The sequence below is a fragment of the Triturus cristatus genome, chromosome 2_2 (assembly GCF_964204655.1).
Source record: "Triturus cristatus chromosome 2_2, aTriCri1.1, whole genome shotgun sequence".
In the NCBI taxonomy this organism is placed as follows: Eukaryota; Metazoa; Chordata; class Amphibia; order Caudata; family Salamandridae; genus Triturus; species Triturus cristatus.
Window position 1 is genome coordinate 424,106,257 of NC_140582.1, and position 13,743 is coordinate 424,119,999.

Consider the following 13,743-nt stretch of genomic DNA (forward strand, 5'->3'; position numbering starts at 1 on the left):
CACACAGTCATGGACATCATGCCCATTACACAGTCTCAGCACACACACACAGCTTGCATCTTGCCACTCGACACATTGACACATAGCCACAATCAGGGAATACCATGCCAGACATGCAGGATGCACCGTGCCAACACACCAGCATTGACTGAGAAGAGGCACCTTGGAGGCATAGGGACACCTTTAATAGTCATGTGTTTGGGATTGCAGAGGCAACTTGAAGTACACATGAACACATCATGTGGAGTAACATGTGGCTCCAACACTGGCACCCCCCTTCTGCAGCACAAATGCGTGATAGCCATGGAACTGGCACACAAGTGTCGGATAATAGCTAAATACCCACAGCTGCTCACGGAGAGCCTGCCATACACCATACATCCGCTGATGTGGAAGTCCCACGCCATGTCAAGACAATGTTAACCGTATGTGTCCGAGGGCAGTGTCACACACATTGATGCCTTCATCACAATCCACCATCCCATCACTGATGACTGACAACCAGGCAGCCCATCTATTCAGGTGTACCCAGCTGCATGTCGTGTCCCATGGGGATGCCACATGTCTGCAGAGGACCCAAACCCCGACCGGGGCAGTGTGCACACATCGTGAACAACTGCCACACCCAATACACCCCAGATGCATCCCTTACCCCATGGAGACTTCCAAACGTGTCCGTGCCTGTAACGCTGAGTCAGCCCACGATGCCATGTCCATGAGGAATAGCAGTGCCACAACAATGCAACCAGCAAACGGCATGCGCAGGTACCTGGGGAAGAGAGACACACAAGAAGTCAGCCACAAGAAGCACAGCCACTTGCATGTGCATGTACTCGACACATGTATGTATGACAACATGCTAGGTCACAATTATGTCTGGGGAAATACTACCATCACTGCCACCATCACTCCAGTGACACACCCACACACACCTCTGACCCACGTGCCATACATGCAGGTGGAGACACACATCACAACGCATGCCACACGGGGACCAATGCGTGCACACTCAGACCCTGGTACTCACCACTAAGCAAAGAAGTCGCGTATGAGCCGAGTCCGGATGTCCTCTTGCGGCTCCACATCCTCCACATCACTAGCCCCATTGCCAAGCCCTTCGTCCTCCACGGGTGAATGGTCCTCGTCATCTTGATCCAGGATGAGGGGCACAGCTCTTTCAACTGCCATGTTGTGCAGCATGCAGCAGACCATGAAGATCTTGCAGACCTTCGCCGGGGCATATGGGAGTGCGCCGCCGGTCTTGTGGAGGCACCGGAATCGGCTCTTCAGCATGCCAAACGTCCTCTCTATCACTCGCCTTGTCCGGCCATGGGCGGTGTTGTAGCGGAGCTGGGCCGGCGTGATGGGGTTGCGGAGAGGTGTCAGCAGCCAAGGCATGTTGGGATAGCCAGCGTCCCCTAAATGGAAAGCACATGGATATCGTTAGAACAGGCGAAGCGGTAGTGCTGCTCGGCCAAACAGAATACAGGACAGACAGACTGTACCCACCAACAACACATGCACGTTCGTTGCGCAGCTGCATCATCATATCAGGCATCCCGCTACGCCTCATGATGTAGGCATCGTGTGCTGATCCTGGAAAACGAGCACAGACATGTGAAATCACCATGTTGGACAGACACACCACAAGGGCATTGATGGAGTGGTAGTGCTTCCGATTGCGGTACGCCACCTCCCGTGCGTGTGGTGGTACCAAACCTACATGTGTCCCATCTATGGACCCAATGACATGGGGCATCCCTCCCAGGGCATAGAAACCACGTTTGACCTCAGTCATCTGTTCAGGGGTTGGGAACTTGATGAAGTCATCCAGGTGAATCAACATGGCCTCCAAGAAATCATGCAGCACACCGCTGAACATGCTCTGGGACATGCCACCAACATGAGCTATGGTATATTGGAAGGTACCCGTGGCAAGGAAATGTAGGGCAGCCATTACCTTCAGCTGGGGTGTCAGTGCCGTAGGATACCTGTGCTGCGGTTGCAGGTGTGGTGCCAGTCTCGCCGTCAGCTCCAGAATCAACGGTTGGGTGAAGCGGTAGAGCCGGATCCTGTCATTCTCCTGCATGGTGGCCAAGTCTGGAATTCTTCGGGCAACAGGAGGCGCTCTGCAGTAATTTGGAAGTGACAAGGAAGAGTGAGTGCACTACGAGAACAACGCATGTCTACTGAGCACATGTAAATCTGCCAATACACACATGCCACATAGGGAGTCAGGCATGTGCTACATGCCCAGGACACGTATGGATGCAAGGTGACACTCCTTCCAAGACCCAGCCACACACGGTGATTGAGAACCTCCCCATGCCACGCCATGGGAATAGCTGTGTCCCAGTGCAAGTGAACAGCCCGACGCAAGACAGAAGTGACATACACCCACACATCAGCAGAAGTAGGATGCCGATTGTAGAGACTGGTAGCGGAACACCGGAGCCACAGGTCACATGACATTACACTAGGCCTGCCCACACACCTTGCCATGAAGGTGCACATGTCATGACTCACCACACATTCCTTGTGAGGATGCTGACATGGCCTTGTCACGCTACTCCGTGTCCCATGCATACATGTGCACCTCACATCAGATACCACATGTGGCATGGTGTGCGGAACAGTGTGCAATGATAATCTACACACAGACACCTGTTGGTTGCTGCAACGGCTGCAGCTTTTGAGGGTGCTACAACATCAACCTGATGTAAATCCCGGACACATAAATGACATAGTCACATTGTGCACTGTGGGTAGTGACAAGTCAGGTTTCATGACCCCTGTACCGGCCATCATGGGACACTTCCGTGTGTTGGTGTCCGTGCCATGCCAGTGACGCTCACCCCAAGTGCGCAGTACGACATGCACACATGTCAAAGGAGTCAAGGGCATGCCTGGCACACATTGCACCCTCACACAGTACACCTGTACACATCTCATCATACATCTGGTGCCTCCTCCACTCAGGAGGCATGTTCCACATCACAGCCTGTCACACCTGTGCCCCACACATGTAGTAATGCACAGACGATGCCTTGATGTCCATTCCTGGACAAGTATGTCCATCCATGGACAAGTATGTCCGCCCTATTCCTACCTGTGTGTCGACTATCACCACAGTGATGTGTACAAACCGGCGTACTGCTGCTAAGAGGGCCTGTGTATGTTCCCCAATCACTGTGGGAGTGCTGCCGTATGTGTACCCATCGTGATGGCGAGCGTACAGGCATTTGTACGGTCCGTACCACAACGAGTACGCATACGCGTGCAGACCCATAGTGATAGTGAGCGTACAGGCATTTGTACGGTCCGTACCACAACGAGTACGCATACGCGTGCAGAACCATAGTGATAGTGAGCGTACACGCATTTGTACGGTCCGTACCACAACGAGTACGCATACGCGTGCAGACCCATAGTGATAGTGAGCGTACAGGCATTTGTACGGTCCGTACCACTACGTGTACGCATACGCGTGCAGACCCATAGTGATTTTGAACGTAGGCATGCATGTACGGGCCGTTGCCATGCATTTGGGGTGCCCTAGGGCCCGGAAACGCACCGTACCTGTGTGTGATTCTCCTAATTACATAGGGGACAAGTATTAAGGCCTACATGCATGCTGGTTGTCATGGCGACCAGGTTCAAATTTCGATTTTGTTCTGGAAGGTGCACAGCAGAAGTCAGTTGGAATTCTTCTACTTTGTTGCAATGTGTTTGTGGGGCTGACATCATGCAGGAGAATGAAACCGATAGAGAACCCACAGACTGCTAGGTTTGAAGGGATTGGTGGAAACATAGGATGCAAATGTGAGTGACCAATCACTCTGTACTCCTGTGCATGAGACTGGGCAGAAGGCCACATATAAGGCAGCCAGGTCCCATGAGGGATTACTTGCCTGCACATCTTTGCATTTGTCGACCAAGCTGCTGCTACTGATTCCCTGGAACCATGTCAAGGGCTGTGGAGAGGACACAGCCATTCACCCTGGAGGAGAACATGGCTCTGCTGGATGTGATCCTCCCACAGTACCCCATGCTGTATGGGCGACCAGGGTATCAGGTGAGTGCATAGGCCACTGCCACAGACTGTCCCTATGTTGTGACTGTGTCTTCAGGCATTGTGACCCGGTGTGACACACATGCCATGTACTGTCGGGGGGGTACCAGGGGGGGGGTGCCTGATGTCTCCCAGCAGTGCCCTGAGACAGGAGGGGTGTGTGCAGAGTCCTCCCAGCAGTGCCCTGAGACAGGAGGTGTGTGTGCAGAGTCCACCCAGCAGTGCCCTGAGACAGGAGGGGTGGGTGTGGAGTCCTCCCAGCAGTGCCCTGAGACAGGAGGGGTGGGTGTGATGCACAGTGTGAGCCTTGATCATTGATTGTGACATTGCCATCATTCCACCTGAGTACCCACTATGGCACGTACTGCCTTTTCCCTCACCAGAGGATGATGTCCCTATGACAGAGGTGCAATGCGTCGGCTGCATTACATGCCATGTAGTAACCAGCTATTATGTTCACATATGTCTCTCTGTGACATGTGGCTGGTGTATTGATGTGGTGTCACTTGTACTTCCTCACAGGTAGGCGCCTCTGCCAAGGAGCAGATCTGGCTGACCGCCGTCAGTGCCGTGAGGCGTGTGGATGGTCGGAGGCGGAGCCTGTCCCAGGTGAGGAAACGCTGGCAGGATATCCGGTGCTGGACGCGGAGGATTGCACGGCTCCTGCTGGGGGACTCACCTGAGAGCCACAAGAACCGCGGCCGCCGCCGTCTGACCCACCTCCACAGGCGTGTGCTGCCGGTGGTCTTTCCAGACCTGGAGAGGCGCTTACAGGCGATGCAGCAGGCGGAAGGGGGTAGGTACATGTGCGTTTGTTGTGTGTCACCGGCATTTGTAAGGGCACAGTGGCATTAATTCACTGGCAGGGTTTAAAGGTGCTGTGCCCATCCAGTTTGCCCAAGTGTAGCGCTGCGCCCCTGCCACCCTTCCCCTCCTTGCAATGTGTTCCCTGGTCTGTGTGTAGTCACTCCTTCACAAGGTAATGTAGGCTGGCGCTTTGTCCACGAGAACAATGACTGTAGCATCATGGGTGGTGGTGGTGGGTAACAGGTTGTGGGACCTTGCCTGTGAACTGTCAAGTTCACTGCATGTGGGTTCCATGTCAGTTGGCACTGATGCTGGCTCCAGACATGGGAGTTGGTCTCTCATGTGTCATGCCTTACAGCGCGCATGTCCTATGTAGTGGCCTGTGACATGATGTGCATGAGTGTGCGCTACGCATAGTGCAGGGATGGTGACGTGTGTAGCAGTCATTCCCATTCAGCCATTCAGTAGCATGTAGTTGCGTGCCCAATACTGTCCCCTGGGGCACCTTATCCTCAGTGTTGTTTGTGTCATCATCAACGTGGACACTCTCACTGTCTACAGCGTAGGTTGTGCTCTGTGCCATTGTCCCCTGTCACCATGTATATAGACGTGCTATTATGTACAGGTGTCCACTGTGCAGCCTGACCTGATTGTCCCTCTTCATACTCACAGTTGCCAGTGCCTGTGTGTCTTGTTATACTCATCTGAGGATGGGCACTGGTACCTCATTATTTGTACAGGCGCACCTTTGCTGTTTTGCGTCCAATCTTGCCTTTTGCCTGCCACTGTGTTTATCACCCAGACTATGAGATGTTGGTGCCACCTGTGTCTCAGCAATTAGCATCGTGTGGGGGTTGCTTGGGGCGGGCAATGCCTATGTGTCAAATCCTGATTCCTAATTGCTGGGTCTGGACAGTGTGTGATGTTACTGGACACACACGCAAGGTGCAGTGACCGAGTTATGTTGGGCATGTTTGCAGCATTACCTATGCAGCATGTGTCTCAAGTTCATGGATATTGTCCCTGGTCATAGGTATTTTCACAAACGCTGTGTGGTGCAGAGGCAGTGCAGGATTGTCCCCAGGGCCTGGGTGCTATGTCAGACTCCGTTTCCTGTCATCAGCTATTGTCTCATGCTCTCCATGGTATTTCAGTGGCATGGTGGCTCAACCAACTGTGTTTCATGCCCTACATCGGTACCTTGTTTTGCAGATGTTAGGGATCTGCCTCTTCAGGCTATGCAATGTTGACTATGTAGATTGGACTCATGTGACAGATGTGTACAGGTGTCTGATTAATTTCTGTCTCTCCACCCTGCCCACAGCATCGTCGGGGGACACAGAGGGAGACATGGACACGGACCAGGCGGAGGGACCGAGCACCAGTGGCAGCCGTGACATCGGGGCTGGCACATCGAGTGGGACAGAGGCGGAGGATAGTGTGGCCGAGGACCTGTCGACTGGCACATCAGACTACGAAGCTGACAGGTCCGAGGAGGATGTCTCAGGGTTGGCGGAGGCTGCACCAGCAGCTGACAGTGGAACAACACCTGCCACCGCCCCCTCAGTTCCCACCAACCGCCTCCCACTTGCTCGTGTCCCTTCCCAGCGTGCCCGGTCACCGCATGTCTCCTTCCTGCCAGGCACCGCACCCCCTGCCCCTGTCTCCACTGCTGCCGCCAATGCTGAGTCTATGGACATCCAGCGGCAAATGCAGGTTGGTCAGGCTGCGATCCTGAATGTCCTCCATTCCCACGGGAAAACCCTCACCAACATCGAGGCATTCTTGGAGGGCATTCATTCTTTGCAGGCTGACCAACGCAACTTGCTGAGGTCCCTAGACTCCACACTGACTGCAGCAGTGGGTCTCCTGCAGCGCGACCTCCCCCCACCTACCCCTGCCCCATCCACACTTCCCACTTCCATGCCTGTCCCACGTACACCCAGACGTCGGCATGCACCCACCACAACAGACACAGGCACCACACCAGCAGGGAAGGTCCACCGCACTCCTCCTGACACGCACACACAGGGTGAGATAGGCACACCCACTGGGTCGGGGGGCAAACGTGTGACACGCAGCCAGAGTGGGAGTCCGCATTCCACACAATCCACTCCCTCCAAATCCCCTCCCCTCAGCTCTCCTGGCCACATCTCCCCCAAGGACTCCTTCATGGCCGCTCTGTCCCTGAGCCCCACAGTTACGCCACCACGCAAGCGGTCAAGGAAGTCCTCGGTCAGGGTGGTTGAGTCTCCCCCCCTGTCTCCACCCTCCCCCGGTGGCGCTGCAACCCATCCCTCTGAACCCCCCCCCTCCTTGGGGCCTGAGGTCACTTCGGGTGCAGGGGACTCCCTGGAGGACCTTGCTAAGGTGTGTAGTGCCATCCTGGCCTCCGCCTTTGGCCATGACACACCCCCTGTGGTTGAGTCCTCCATCCCTGCACCCACAACGCCGCCCCTTTGCCCTGATGTCCCTGCGGTGCCTGTTGCTTCCCCCCCCCCTGATGCCCTCACCAGTATGGAAGACGATGGCATTTGACTGTGCAGGCAAGGTAGGGGACACACATCCCACTGTGTCCCCCATGCAGCTGGGAATAATTGACTGCCCTATGGCCTTTGTTGACTTTGAACTGCCGTTGATCCACGGACATTGTGCTCATGCTGATTAAAGCTTTATTTTTTTTTTCATTATCACACTCCTGCTATGGTGGTATTGGTGTTGGTGGGGCTGCTACATTGTTTTGGGTGGTGTTTAAGGCTTTGGGTGTGTGGGATTTGTAGTAGTGTTCTGCTCTTTGGGGCCACCCTAGGATCTGTGTGCCATCACAAGGTGTTGGCTAACTTCCTTAGGTCATGTCAGCAGTTACTGCATGGTTCAATTGTCCCAGGGTGTATTCCTTCCTCTGTGTACCCAGTTTCTTCCCTGCAGGGTGTTCCCAATGTTTAGCGCAGAGCTGTGTCTACATGAGCTGTGTGTGTGACGGAGCCCTTCTACTTTGGCCATGCATGCATGGCCATGTCTCCACCTGCAACAATCGTGGCATCCTTGGTGATCACTGTACTTGTGTGTGGAGTCAGTTGACATGAGTTCATGGGGACATGTTCCCTTGTAGGCAGTATGGATGTGGGTAATTGTGGCATCACACACATGTGTTACACCCCTCCTGGGTGTGGACACTGCTGGGAGGACTCTGCACACACCCCTCCTGGGTCTGGACACTGCTGGGAGGACTCTGCACCCACCCCTCCTGGGTCTGGGCACTGCTGGGAGGACTCTGCACACACCCCTCCTGGGTCTGGACACTGCTGGGAGGACTCTGCACACACCCCTCCTGTCTCTGGGCACTGCTGGGAGGACTCTGCACCCACCCCTCCTGGGTCTGGACACTGCTGGGAGGACTCTGCACACACCCCTCCTGTCTCTGGGCACTGCTGGGAGGACTCTGCACCCACCCCTCCTGGGTCTGGACACTGCTGGGAGGACTCTGCACCCACCCCTCCTGTCTCTGGGCACTGCTGGGAGGACTCACCACCCACCCCTCCTGTCTCAGGGCACTGCTGGGTGGACTCTGCACACACACCTCCGATTTCTGGATATGTGCGCTTGGCACATACACGGTGGGGTTACGCACACTGCATTAGAGGTGAGGGTACGAGTCTACTGACACTGGTGTGGTGGGGGTACGCTCCGTACGTCCGCGGGTGGGGGTACGGGTCGTACTTACACTGTTGGGCTGGGGGTACGCTCCGTACGTCCGCGGGTGGGGGTACGGGTCGTACTTACACTGTTGGGCTGGGGGTACGCTCCGTGCGTCCGCGGGTGGGGGTACGGGTCGTACTTACACTGTTGGGCTGGGGGTACGCTCCGTGCGTCCGCGGGTGGGGGTACGGGTCGTACTTACACTGTTGGGCTGGGGGTACGCTCCGTGCGTCCGCGGGTGGGGGTACGGGTCGTACTTACACTGTTGGGCTGGGGGTACGCTCCGTGCGTCCGCGGGTGGGGGTACGGGTCGTACTTACACTGTTGGGCTGGGGGTACGCTCCGTACGTCCGCGGGTGGGGGTACGGGTCGTACTTACACTGTTGGGCTGGGGGTACGCTCCGTGCGTCCGCGGGTGGGGGTACGGGTCGTACTTACACTGTTGGGCTGGGGGTACGCTCCGTACGTCCGCGGGTGGGGGTACGGGTCGTACTTACACTGTTGGGCTGGGGGTACGCTCCGTGCGTCCGCGGGTGGGGGTACGGGTCGTACTTACACTGTTGGGCTGGGGGTACGCTCCGTACGTCCGCGGGTGTGGGTACGGGTCGTACTTACACTGTTGGGCAGGGGGGTACGCTCCTTGCATTCGTGGGTGGGGGTTCGAGTCGTACTTACACTGTTGGCATGGGGGGTACGCTCCTTGCATACGGGGTGGGGGTAGGGTCCGTACATATCCGTCCCCACGCTATGTGATGTTTGTGCGGCCCGTACCCAGGCCTTTGCCACGTGGGTGCGATCCGTCCCGCCATTGTTGGGGTGACGTGTGTGGGCGTGGTCCGACTCGTACCCACGCTCTTCAGGCGTGGGTACGGGACGTACCTGTCTGGTTGTGTTGCCGGTTCGCGTGGTGACGGACTTCCGTTGTGGCGGTCGCTGGCTTATCAGGACACGCCCCCACCCCCTCGTGGTGACCAGGGCATGGGAGTCAGGTATGTCCAGGCCATGTGTAGTGTGTCACTCATGTGGTTGTTTTGTGGCCTGCCCTGGTCGTGCCACCCCCACCCCACCCCACTTTCCCCCCTCCCTTAGTTATTCTGACCTTCTGCGGCGTCTGCGTCGTAACCTGTAGAGGAGGTGTACTGCTATGAGGGCAGGGATGACTCGTAGGTTCGGGTCCATGTCTGTCCGTCGCGTACTGGTACTCCTTGCTCGCGTCGTCCTGTCGCGTACGGGTCCTCCTTGATCGCGTCGTCCTGTCGCGTACGGGTCCTCCTTGGTGGCGTCGTCCTGTGTGTCCGTCACGTACTGGTCCTCCTTGTTCGCGTCGCCGTCTGTCCGTCGCGTACTGGTGGTCCTTGTTCGCGTCGTCCTGATTTCCCGGCAGTTTTTGGCTGCCGCAAAATATTCACCGTGCGGGGTGACGTCGGTGCGAATCGTGATTCCTGGGTCGTAAATGGCTGGCTGCGTGCGTCCCGACGTCAGGTCGGCGCTTTCCCGGATCGCATTGGTAGGTGTTTTTTGTTCGGTCGGTCTTTTTTACGATTCGTACGGTAATGGTGTACCCGTGCGAATCGTAATTCCATGTTTGTATATTTTGACGACCGGGTACGCGTCGGACGGAGAATATGCTCCGTCCGACGGTTCGTACCCGGTTTTTGCCGGATCGTGATCGGCACCTTAACAGCTGCAGTTAAACAATATAACAAAGAAAGCGAAGTGCATTCTTCCCCACAAGGAAACAAGAGAACATTCAATTTTCTAACCATAATGGTTTATTAGCAGATCAGTAAAGTTATAAGCCCAATTTAATAAAATTAGTTAGAAATCAATAATCAGCTCATTATGACATGATTGGGCCTAGTCCAAAGCAATTCAGAGTAACAAACACAAAGACAAGTTATTTAAAGTTTGTCATATGCAAATCAAATATGATTCAATGTTCCCCTGAAGGTAAATTACCTAATATTAAGATAAGTATGTAAATGAGTTTTCAGTAGGTTTGAGTGGTAGAAGTCAGCAAATAATGCCACTAAGGCCGAACCGAATGAAGGTTCTGTCAGACAAAAGAAAACAGATTTGAATGAGGGTTTAACTGTATGAGCAAAAAATAAAATAAGCACAGGTTCTCAAGAGAGTGGAAGGGGCATCTGCTCTTGAAAAATCAAATAGGAGTATCTGTAATTAACGTGCTCAACAAAGCACAATTAGAACATAAGATTCAGCAAATGGCTACACTGCCTGTAGTTCCTAAGAAGCGAGAACCAATCAAATTCAAGTGGTTTGTTGATAGGATCTCATCACCCTCTTTCTAAGGCATCACACAAAGGAAGCTTACAGCTGCACAGCCTTCAGAAAGATGTATAGTATGGTACATCATGGTCAAGCCGTCCCCAACACAGATGCCAGAAACCAATAATTCAGAACAACTGAGACTATTCATTGGTGGAAACTGCTGCAGTTTAGCTTGCCTCCTGAAACAATAGGAAAGAGTGAGATAACACACTAAGGGCCAGAATATTAATGAGGCATGCAATTTGCGACCCCATTGGGATTCGCAAACAGTGTCTGAGACACTGTTGTACATTGCATTTTGCAAAGCAACGCAATTTGCAAGTCGCAAAATGCAATCATCCTACATCTGGCCCTAAAGATAGAAGCACAGTGCAATGCTAGCATAAATTGCCAAACTGAGACCAACATTTACGATGTCTAACTTAACGTGAACACCCTCTAAGTATAGTGAAAACTAGTGTGAAAATCACTAACTATGGTCAACCATAATATAGAAGTCACAATTTAGCTATTTGTATGTAAAATGCATTTAATATCATTGCTAAGCAAAATAAAAAATAGTGACAGGGCATTACCAGTGCTCAGTGATGGCGAGGGTGTTGACCCATGCAGTGACATACCCTTGTGTTCAGACAAGGCCCTTGACTACAAGGTTACCACTGTACCAGCAGAGCAGTCTCCGACGTAGCCCTTAAAAAAGAAATGCAGAGCCCTAAACATTTGTTGAACATTTCTTAAAAGAATAGGCATAACTGAATGTTCCACTTCAGCATTAAGGGCAAAGTTGAAGAGAGGCTTATGCAAATATATATCGGTAAACAAAATGCCGTCTCCGTCACATGGATTGGTGGAGATGCTATAAAAATGAGGTTATTCACCCTATGGCAGGAGTCAGTACAAAGACAAAGTAACTGCAATCTTGCACTTTGGTGCTTTAAAAAAAAAATATATATATTTTATTGATCAGGTAGATGAAGGTCACTTGCAAAAGCATTACCGTAACAAAAATGTCATGCTATAATCCAATTGAGTACAATATTAAATGAAATACACCAGTACTTTAAGATCTACTATTCCATCCTAGAATGAATAAATATAACACCTCCCCCTACCATTTCCGAGTGGGAAGAACGAAACAGACCCCTATACAAATTAGTGCCTCACAACAGTTACATGAATTTATCACAATGATTATAATGCAGTGACATAAAATCCAGGGCTAATAAAAACGGTGCAGGGAGAGAATATCGAGTAAAAAATATCGAACTGCACAAATAATGTGTCAAAAATATTGTGGGTCAGGACAGACAAATTCTCGTGATCACGGATATCAATTTTAGGTAAGTAATATCGATGTAAAAAATATTGAAGTGTTTAATATCGCTTGCAACAATTAATTATGGTAATTGTGTAATTAATTGTTGGTGTGTGTTGTGGTGTTTATAGGTGAAAATCGTGAGAAGCATTTTATTTTTAATTGATAAATTAATAATTAGTTGTCAATTAATTGTAATTAATTAATTAGTAATTAATGATGGTAACTGTAATTAATTTTAGGTGTGTGTTGTGGTGTTTATCGGTGTAAATGGTGGGAAGTAATTTATTTGTTATTAATGAATTATTCATTAGTTGTTAATTAATTTAAATGAATTAGTAATTAATTATGGTAATTGTGTAATTAATTTAAGGTGTATGTGTGTTGTGGATATTATAGTGTAAAGGAATATGTACTCAATGTTTATTATTTTCTTTATTAATAATAGTATTTAAATTCATTATTAATTATGTTAATTATGGAAATATATTTTAATCAACATGTTGAAGTCTTTTTTTATTGGTGTGCTGTTATAGGGTAGGAAATAAAATAGATACATTTGTGTTTTAAATGATTGGTTTGTTTGTTAATATTTGCTCCTTTTAAATAAATATAATTTATAAATGTATTTTTTAATTTATTTTATATAATATGTGTACCTTTTTGTTATATGTAATTAATATTGTAATATGTGTTCTTTTTATATGTTTAATATGTTTAATTGTATATTTTCAAAATAATGTTCATTTACGTTTAAGAATATTTAACTCTTTTCAATTTTTTAAATGTTATTAGTAATTTTTGTTTCTCTGCTATCCAACACTTTCCCTACTGTTGCACTCACTGGAGTGGAAATAGTAATATTTACCCCTCCGCTATCCAGCACTTTCCCAACTGTTGAAGTCACTGGAGTTGGAATAGTACTTTCCCTACTGTTGCACTCATTGGAGTGGAAATAGTAGTTTTTACCCCTCCGCTATCCAGCACTTTCCCTACTGTTGCACTCACTGGAGTGGGAATAGTAGTTATTACCCCTCCGCTATCCAGCACTTTCCCTACTGTTGCAGTCACTGGAGTGGGAATAGTAATGTTTACCCCTCCGCTATCCAGCACTTTCCCTAATGTTGCACTCATTGGAGTGGGAATAGTGATTTTTACTCCTCCGCTATCCCGCACTTTCCCTACTGTTTCACTCACTGGAGTGAGAATAGTAATTTTTACCCCTCCGCTATCCAATGCTTTCCCTACTGTTGAACTCACTGGAGTGGGAATAGTAATTTCTACCCCTTCGCTATCCAGCACTTTCCCTACTGTTGCAATCAGTAGAGTGGGAAGAGTAATTTTTACCCCTCCGCTATCCAGCACTTTCCCTACTGTTGCACTCACTGGAGTAGGAATAGTAGTTTTTACCCCTCCGCTATCCAGCACTTTCCCTACTGTTGCAGTCACTGGAGTGGGAATAGTAATGTTTACCCCTCTTCTATCCAGCACTTTCCCTACTGTTGCACTCATTGGAGTGGGAATAGTGATTTTTACTCCTCCGCTATCCCGCACTTTC